The sequence below is a fragment of the Oryza glaberrima genome, chromosome 7 (genome assembly GCF_000147395.1).
Source record: "Oryza glaberrima chromosome 7, OglaRS2, whole genome shotgun sequence".
NCBI lineage: Eukaryota > Viridiplantae > Streptophyta > Magnoliopsida > Poales > Poaceae > Oryza > Oryza glaberrima.
The window spans coordinates 14,741,477-14,751,401 of NC_068332.1; the positions used below are offsets into that span (position 1 = coordinate 14,741,477).

General features: G+C 43.7%; 1 non-coding gene and 1 pseudogene across 1 annotated transcript; one reads left to right on the plus strand and one right to left on the minus strand.

Moving 5' to 3' along the window:
* Nucleotides 1–1,213: 1,213 nt before the first annotated feature.
* On the plus strand, nt 1,214–7,499 carry LOC127780892 (GDSL esterase/lipase At4g10955-like; annotated as a pseudogene).
* On the minus strand, nt 5,054–5,192 carry LOC127781007 (small nucleolar RNA Z247). The gene has a single exon (XR_008018897.1). It is a non-coding gene; the product is annotated as a small nucleolar RNA Z247 (small nucleolar RNA).
* Nucleotides 7,500–9,925: the final 2,426 nt, after the last annotated feature.

Below are 9,925 nucleotides of genomic sequence, written 5' to 3' on the forward strand. Positions count from 1 at the left end.
CCAACCCAAGGCTATTGCCTTATCTATAACGCTGACACATCGTTTTAATTAACCTTTTCTCTTTTTGCCGCATTAGGTTGTTTCTTTTTTTTTTTTTACTAAAGCTAGACAACCTGTACGTTAAATTTTTAACCTTCAAATAAAATTCAAAACTTTCTATAAAATAGTTAAAAGACATACCCAAAATTTAAAACTTCCAACTTGAAATTTGAAAACTTTGAATTCAATTTTTGAAGATTTTCAACTCAAATTATGAAAACTTTCAACTTGATATTTTAATTTTGAAAACATTCAACTGAAAAATTAAAATCTCAACTCAAAATTTAAACATTCAACTTAAAATTTAAAATATTCAACACAATTTTGAAAACTTTCAACTTAATTTTGAAACCTTTCAAGTCGAATTTGAAAACTTTTAACATAAAATATAAACTTTTAAGTTAACTTTTCAAAAATTTTCAACTCAAATGTCAAAAACTTTAAACTCATATTTTAAAACTTTTCAAATTATAAAAACTATAATTAGCGTAATCATTAGCGCTAATGAGGCGCGAGCGTAGGGCCATGGGCATGGCTGCGCTAGTTAATAACCAACCATGCTGCAGGACCCCCCCCCAAAAAAAAAACCATCCAGCAGCCCAAGAACTTGTGATGAAATAATAAGTATTGAACCCTAAATGATAACATATGTTGATATAAGTATTGAACCACGGTTCGACCGCTTGGTTCACGGTTGGATAGGTGGATGTGAACCAAGATATCGACCGGGTTATCCACCGGTCCGATTTTTTTTATACAATGATTTGATCGGGCTGCAAATGAATGTGTGGGAGTTTAAAATTTGAGTAACCCAGTGCGAGGAAAGAGTCAGCAAAACGTGGGTGCTTGATCCAATCTTGTTTCAGCGACCAAGTTTTGTATGCCTATACATATGCAGTGAACATTCTTCCTTGCTAACCTAGTGGGTTTATTTTAGAAGTCAATGCTAAGTTTCAAAAAAAAAAAGAAGTCAATGCAGCTTAACTAAAGGATGAGTTATTAACTTATTACCTCAGCTACCTCTAATCCAGTATAAATACGAGCACATTAGCACTAATCCTTTCGCGGCAAAGTACGACACAACAACCAGTCGAGCACTTGAACACTGTGTCCCTTCTTGAGCTCTCATTCTGTCTGCTTCCTCTAGAGCTAGCTCGATTGATCGCATTGGCCTATGGCCTCATCAAGCGTCGACCTCGCCGACCGCTTCGACATGTCCGGCCTGTGAAAATGATTAGGAAGCGTTAAACCCCTGTTAGGGGCCGCGTAGTATATTTATACTGCTGAGAAAAACCCTCAGCGTGGTTGTTACAACTTGAAGCACAAACCAAGGCATTGGCTTGGAGTGCAAACAAAGAAGAGATTACACGGAAGAACAGAAAACAGAAAAACACACGTATACATGATCTTATCTCTCTATCCTATTATCTAACACCCTCCCGCAATCACAACTTACCAAGTTGAGATTGTGTCGAAATGAATTCAACAGCCGAATTGGAAGGGGTTTAGTGAACCCATCAGCAATCTGATCTCCTGAAGCAACAAACTGAATTTCCAACAATTTTTGGGCTACTCTTTCTCGCACAAAATGAAAATCAATTTCTATGTGCTTCATCCGTGCATGAAACACTGGGTTTGCTGATAAATAAGTAGCTCCGAGATTATCACACCAAAGTTTGGCAGTGCTTGGATGTGGAATACGTAGTTCTGTCAGCAATGACTGTACCCACATTATCTCTGCTGTAGCATTAGCAGGAGCTTTATATTCTGCCTCGGTACTCGACCTAGAGACAATCGCTTGCTTTCTAGCACTCCAAGACACAAGATTTGACCCCAAGAACATAGCAAAACCACCTGTTGATCTTCTATCATCAACACATCTAGCCCAATCCGCATCAGCAAAAGCACTGACTAACATTGAGTCTGATCTATCAATTTTGAGTCCCAACTTTACAGTACCTTGTAAATATCTCAATATTCTTTTCACAGCACCCCAGTGTACCGTGGTTGGACAGTGCAAAAATTGACAGACCTTATTTACTGAGAAAGAAATATCTGGACGAGTTAGTGTTAAGTACTGTAGTGCACCTACTATACTCCTGTACCTCGTCGCATCTTCTGGTCCCAATTTATCTCCCTCATGAGCTGACAGCTTTTCTGAAACTGACAGGGGCGTATCAACAGGCTTGCACTCATGCATGTTCACACGCTTGAGAATTTCATTTGCATAGCCTTCTTGTGACAGTATTATTCCATTACCTGATGGCTTCACTTCTATGCCCAAGAAGTAGTGCAAATTACCCAAATCTTTTAAAACAAAATCTTTTGTCAGATCATTTAAAAGTGCAGTTATGGCATCTGGTGATGAACTGGCAACTATAATATAATCCACATAAACCAACACAAACATAGTTATATTCCCTTTACTAAAATAAAACAAGGATGTGTCAGCCTTGGAAGAAACAAATCCTAACACCTGTAACTTCATGCTTAATCTAGAATACCATGCACGTGGAGCTTGTTTGAGACCATACAAGGCTTTATCCAACTTACAAACATGGGAAGGGAAAGATTTATCTTGATATCCAGGTGGCTGACGCATATACACTTCTTCTTCTAAGATCCCATGAAGAAAAGCATTTTGCACATCTAACTGACGCAAAGACCACCCTCTAGATACAGCAATGGATAAAATAAGACGAATAGTGGCCGCCTTTACCACAGGACTGAATGTGTCCTCATAATCAATCCCATAATGTTGTTTGAATCCCTTGGCCACTAAACATGCCTTATATCTGTCTATAGACCCATCAACTTTTCTCTTAATTTTAATCAATTATATTTTTATCTTTCTGTGGAGGAACTAAATGCCATGTTTTGTTTTTAATCAAGGCTGAGTATTCTGCGTCCATAGCAGTTCTCCAGTTACGATCAGCAAGTGCAGCATCAACACTCAATGGCTCTTCAGAAACAGACAAGAACCCATATCGTATAGTTCCATCAGTGTAGACTTTGGGCTTGTGAATACCTGACTGCGACCGGGTGTGTGGACGAGGTTGATGCGCTGGTGACGCAGCGGCAGGCGAGGAGGCAGAAATTGTTGTCGACTCCCCCGTGCCTCCATCGCCATCGCCATGTGCTGAGTTGCCAGCAGCAGCAGCCGCGGAGTCAGAGACCGGCGACGCCACGTCCACAGCGTCAGATGCGGACACATGGTCACCAACTATTGGTGAGCTGTGAACAGCGCCATGCACGTTGAGCAAAGGAGTAGCAACCTGCAACAAAGTACTTGTCTCCTGCACTGAAGAATTAGCCACATCTGATGTAATATCTTCAACATGAGAACTAGTCATCAATGGTTCATTAGCTACATGCATATCCCCCGGATTTAAGAGACTGGACGGCAACAAGGAAATCTCTGCATGTAGACGTGCACCTGCGTTTGGATGCAGAGATTCAAAGGGAAAAATGGACTCATCAAAAATGACATCACGTGAAATATAAACGCGTCCAGCTGAAACATCCAAACATTTATACCCTTTGTGCAGCTTGCTATAGCCAAGGAAAACACATCTTTTGGATCGAAATTCAAGTTTACGGGAATTATATGGGCGAAGGTTTGGCCAACAAGCGCTACCAAAGGTGCGAAGGGAGATGTAATCAGGTGTCTCTCCATAGAGACGTTCAAGAGCGGTGGAATTAGAGATAACTTTGCTAGGGAGACGATTAATCAAGTACACCGCTGTTAGAAAAGCTTCGTCCCAGAATTTTAGAGGCATAGAAGATTGGGCAAGGAGAGACAAACCAACCTCAACAATGTGTTGGTGTTTTCGCTCCGCCGAGCCATTCTGTTGATGAGCATGTGGACACGAGACATGATGTTCTATGCCAATTCTAGAAAAGAAGGAATTTAACATTTGATATTCACCACCCCAATCTGACTGCATGGCAAGGATTTTAGTTCCAAAACGTCGTTCAACATAGGCTTGAAATTCATGGAATTTCTGAAAAACTTCAGATTTATGTTTAAGCAAATATATCCATGTAAATTTGCTAAAATCATCAATAAAGCTAACATAATATTTATATCTCCCTACGGAATCAGGAGCGGGTCCCCAAACATCAGAGAACACAAGTTGCAAAGGAGCAGTGGACACACTGGAAGATAGAGAGTATAGCAATTGATGACTCTTAGCTTTCTGGCAAGCGTCACAAACTGACTCTTTATTCAAATCTCTAAGAACAGGAAGATTATTCTTGCTAAGAATTTGATCAACAATGACAAAAGACAGATGCCCTAAACGACTATGCCATCGAGACGACGAGAGCTTGATGGTGCCACACGCTTGATTATTTGAGCCAAATGGGACGGATGTCAAAGGGTAGAGACCTTCTCTACACCTGCCTTGGAGAAGAGTTCTCTTTGTTGCTCGATCCTTTATAGCAAAAAAATCATCATCAAAAACTAAGAAGGCATTATTATCGGCAGCGAGACGATGAACTGAGACTAGATTTTTGCTAGCACTAGGAACATAGAGAACATCTCGCAAATGAAGATCACGAGTAGGGGTACGCAATGTAGTATGACCAATATGACTGATTCTCATACCTGCACCGCTTGCGGTGTGGATCTGATCGTTGCCGTGGTACTTCTCACGAAATGTCAGCTTGTCGAGCTCCCCCGTGATGTGATCAGTAGCACCGGTGTCGGTGTACCAATTTGTGTCGATCCCATATGAAGCGACAGCAGATGCAGCCATCTTCTCTTCTCCTGTGAATGAGGTATCAAACCTCTTGAAGCATTTAGCCACGGTGTGGCCAACCTTGTTGCAGAGCTGGCATGTCGGACGTGGAGAGTTGTTGTAGCCGCCGTTGCCGCGGCTGCCGCGGCCGCCGTTGTTGCCGCGGCCGCCGTTGCCTCCGCCTCCGTTGTTGCCGCGGCCGCCGTTGCCACCGCGAGACGCAGAGAGGGCAGATCCAGAGTTGGACCCTCCCTGCAGGAGCTCCATGCGAGTCTCAAAGCTAACGAGCTGGGCGAACAGCTCGCTAACGGAGATCAGCTCAGTGCGAGAAGCCACTGAAGTGACCATCGGGTTGAACTCGATGTCCAGGCCAGCCAGGATGTAGGAGACGAGTTCCTCATCGTCGAGACGCCTCCCAGCGGATGCCATCTCATCTGCATAGCCTTTCATCTTGTTTACATACTGAGCAACACTTAGATTACCTTTTTGAGTAGTGGCCAGAGCAAGCCATGTGTTGATGACACGAGCCCTGGATTGAGACGCATACATGCGCTCAAGTGCTTGCCAAACCTCCTCAAATGCACCAGGATCTCTCTTGAGATCGATGAGAGGAGATAGCCCAAGACCAGTTGATCCTGGGCCTCCCAAGTGGCATACTCGGGATTAGGAGAAGTCACCACAGACTTGTCCTCCTTGTTGACGACTTCAATCGTCTTTGGCGGCGCCTTCTTCGTTCCATCCAGGAAGCCGGCGAGCTGAGCAGCACGAATCGCCGGGAGAACCTGAGCCTTCTAGAGAAGGTGATTCCCTTTTGTGAGCTTCTTGGTCACAGGATGACCAAGCTCGGTGGTAAGCGATGGAGAAGATGCGGATGAACTCGCCATAGATGTATTTGTGGAAAGGATTTGCTGGATTGGCTCTTATTACCATGTGAAAATGATTAGGAAGCGTTAAACCCCTGTTAGGGGCCGCGTAGTATATTTATACCGCTGAGGAAAACCCTCAGCGTGGTTGTTACAACTTGAAGCACAAACCAAGGCATTGGCTTGGAGTGCAAACAAAGAAGAGATTACACGGAAAAACAGAAAACAGAAAAACACACGTATACATGATCTTATCTCTCTATCCTATTATCTAACACGGCCCGACGCATATGATGAAGGAAAAAAATTATTCATTGGTATGCAGCATGCTTGTGCATATAGTCCTACCTCCGTTTTTTAATATATATGACTTTTTACATCATGTTTGACCATTTGTTTTATTCAAAATATTTAAGTAAATATATTTTCTTTTGTCGTGGTTTGATTTATTACTAAATAAACTTTAAGCATGACTAATATTTTTTAGATTTATACAAAATTTTTGAATAAGACAAACGGTTAAAGATTATAACAAAAGTTAACAGCGTCATATATTAAAAAACGGAGGAAGTATATACATACGTGCATTCATGATGAGATCATGAGCTATATTGTATATTGGCGGCTGATCTGCAACATTGATCGATCAATGCCACCCGTGTGCAGGGACAAGGAGGAGCACCGCCGTTGCGTCGCTGCCTGCCTTGTCAAAGGCGCCTACGTAGTGGAGAACGACCTCAACAGGCGCAGGATGTCGGGCAAGGAGCTAGCGCCGGTGTGGTGGGAGAACTTCGGCTTCCACACCGTCGACGTGATCAACGACGATGTAATCGACGATAACGATCAAATCGTCACAGGTACAATATACGAGCACGAAACGCCACCTGGTGGTGGCGAGCCCCGACACCCGTTATCTCCCCGCTATGTGGTCGCCTTCCGTGGCACCATGACATGGCACCCCAAGGCGTTCGTGGATCTGTACCTCGACCTGCAGGTCCTCTTCAACACCCTGCAGGACTCCCAGCGCTTCCGCCTAGCGAAGGCGGCGGTTCAGAAGCTAGTTGACACCATCCACAAGGGCACGGGAGTCTGTGATCATGCTGTTGGTGGTAGATGCATTGTCTGGCTCGTGGGTCACTCGCTCGGTGCTTCCGTGGCGCTGGAGGTAGGCCGGGTCATGATGACGGAGCAAGGTTACAACCTCCCGACCTTCCTCTTCAATCCGCCGCAGGTGTCACCAGCTCCGGTGATCAACTTGCTGCACCCGAATGAGAAGGCAAAAAGGCACCTGCACGCGCGAGCTCCCTCCTCAAGGTAGGCCTAGGCAAGATCATGAACTCCCACGAGGAGCACATGGAGAAGCTATTCGAACGGCTTTCTCCGTGGACGCCGGAACTATACGTGCACGAGAGCGACCCCATCTGCCAGGGTTACATCGACTACTTCGAGCAGCGGCAACTAGTGCAGGAACGCTTCGGTGGCATCGGCAATTCGGCAATGAAGCTGTCGTACCGAGACATGTTCTTTTCAGTGCTCGGGAAAAACAAGGAGCGGCCACACCTCCTGCCGTCAGCACTGCTGTGGAAGAACTCGAGGGTGGACGATGACGTGGAGGATCACAAGAAATTGTCCAAGTGTAAGATGCTCCAGGAACAACTGCACCAATACAAGAAGCTGGCCTTCATCGCGCACAGCCTCGAGCAGTGGTGGAAGCCGGACAATGAGCTGAGCTTGACCAAGACGCAGTACATGTACAGCTATCCTTCAGCATAGCATTGGAGGCCAGCTCGATCGGGTTCGAATTGCACCATACCTTTGTATCGTTCATAAACGTGTGTGATATGCGTGTCTTTCCTTTCTATTAGCGTACCTATATTGCATCATGTTTCCTTATTTCATCTTGCTATTTTGGCACTTTGTATTCCCACAGAGAGTTTGTACGAGCCACACGCGTGCGTGTTCACGTCCTGGTGAAGTCTAGGTCGCTCGCTCCGTGTTCTGATCATGTGCGATGGCACACGACGCTGTGGGACTTGGGGAACGCATGTAGGCTCTGAAATTAATGGCCACTTCCATTCAGTTTGTAATAAAATTAAGGAGAAAGAAAGCAACGAAAACGCTGCGCAAGTTAGCAGCACAAACACCTTGCGAGCATTCTGTACGTTCATGGTTTAAGCGAGTTTGAAAGCAAAGATCAAGGATCTTGGCTGTCAACTGGTATCATAGCCATGTTAGCTTTGATGCCACGCATGTTGTTAACTTGTTATTACTTCCACTGAAGACATTATTGTGAGGGACTACTTATACATTTGTTGATAAATTTTCTTCTAAAAATTTGGCAAATGTAATCGTAGTATAATTATGATATAATTAGATTGTAACTTGTATGTAACTACGATGTAATTTTTTATGTAACTTCCAAAATTCCTCCAAAACATGAGATTTACTAGAAGGGGCATTGTACGTGCTACTAGTCCAGTCACGCGTGTCTACGTCCATATCGCGCATCCCATCCCACAGTCCCACCCCCATGCCCCCTCACATGTTTTCACCACTCGCCTATTTTTTTCTCGATACATCTTCTTTTGATTTCCCTATTTTTTCTGGATCATGTGGAATCTGGATAAGCAACTGCCCTACTCCTCCCTGACCTCCATTCTCCTAGTCGCCCACAGCAACCATCCCTCCCAGTCGTTCCCGACAGTGGGAAGCAGGGCTGCCCACCTCTACGGCAGATATGTTGGTGGGGGAGAAGCGAGCTCGTCAGTGGAGAAGGTAGGTGGGATTTCAGCTATAGCCTCTTCCCATCGAGAATGGAGTGGGGACAGGCAAGGTGGTGGCTAGCCCACTCAGAGCATTGAAGTCGCATCAAATCATATCATGAACATGGGACAAAAATAAACCATGGGACAAAAACGGAAATCATACACTGAATCACCCTTGAGGAACATATCTGGCCTCTCCAAAATCAAATTGGACTTCACCCAAGCGAGGAGAAAAAGGACAATATGGCACTCTATACTTGTAGTTTCAACAAAATGACACTCATTTGGATGCAAAGGATTAAATGCCACTCAATAGGTTGCCTTTAGGCTCCGTTCGGCACCCCAAGTTCCCAACTTAAACATCCAGCATGGAAAACGGAGCAATCCACTAGCACGTGATTAATTAAGTATTAGCTATTTTTTTAAAAAAATAGATTAATTTAATTTTTTAAGCAACTTTCGTATAGAAACTTTTTAAAAAAACGCACCGTTTAGCAGTTTGAAAAGCGTGCGCACGGAAAACGAGAGAGAGGGGTTGAGAACATGGGATGCCGAACACACCCTTAGGATACTTTGACAATTTAGAGAGTTTTAGCTATTTTATTTTCTTTTCTCCTCATTTTAGGGCTGTTCAGATTGTTGTCATTTTGAACCATTCCATTATTTGGCAAGTTGTAAAAATTTGGCTTCATTTGGTTTGCTACTAAATATTGGTAATACCTATAGAATTTGGCAAGATTCTAGAAACTACTCCTCACAAAATTATGTCAATATTTGGTAAGGTAACAAACTAAACATTACATTTACATTTTCAACTTGCCAAAATTTGGCTTTACCAACAAATGGTAAGGTTGATTTTGGCAAGAAACTGAACAGGCCCTTTCTTTCATGAACTGACCAAAACACCCCAAGCTGCTCCTAAATAGATCAGATCGATCCTGTGTCCATCCAAATCGAGCGCCACTTCTCCAGCACCGCTCGCTGCCTCACGCTCGCAATGTTGCTCTTCTAGCACCTCGCGATGCTCCTCCAACTCCCTCACCTTGCATGCCTCCTCCAGGGCTGCTCCCCCAACACCACCACCTCGCGCGCGATTTCTCCCTCTCCCTCTCCTCCTCTCTAAAAGAGGAGAGTAGGAACAGAGATAATGGATAGTAGATTAACCACCCAAGGGTGAGAAATTAATGAGGTTATGTAGTTTCAAGAGAAGAAAGAAATATCACCAATTATACTTAATGGAAGGCAACTATGTAGGTATACTAGTGGATACCCCCTTTTGCAGCGGAGAATTTAGAAATACATCAAAGGGAGCTAAAAAAACAATATGTATGTCGTGTACTCATAATATCTAAATGGATAATATTTGTTCCATAATAGTTGATATGAAATCGCAATTCTACATGACATATGGATGATTACGTATCAAACATGAGAGGAATCCAATGGCTATTAATTTTCTAGTGTCTGATTTCAATGCATATGGAGTTTTATAGCAATAACTACACTTAATGCGTTC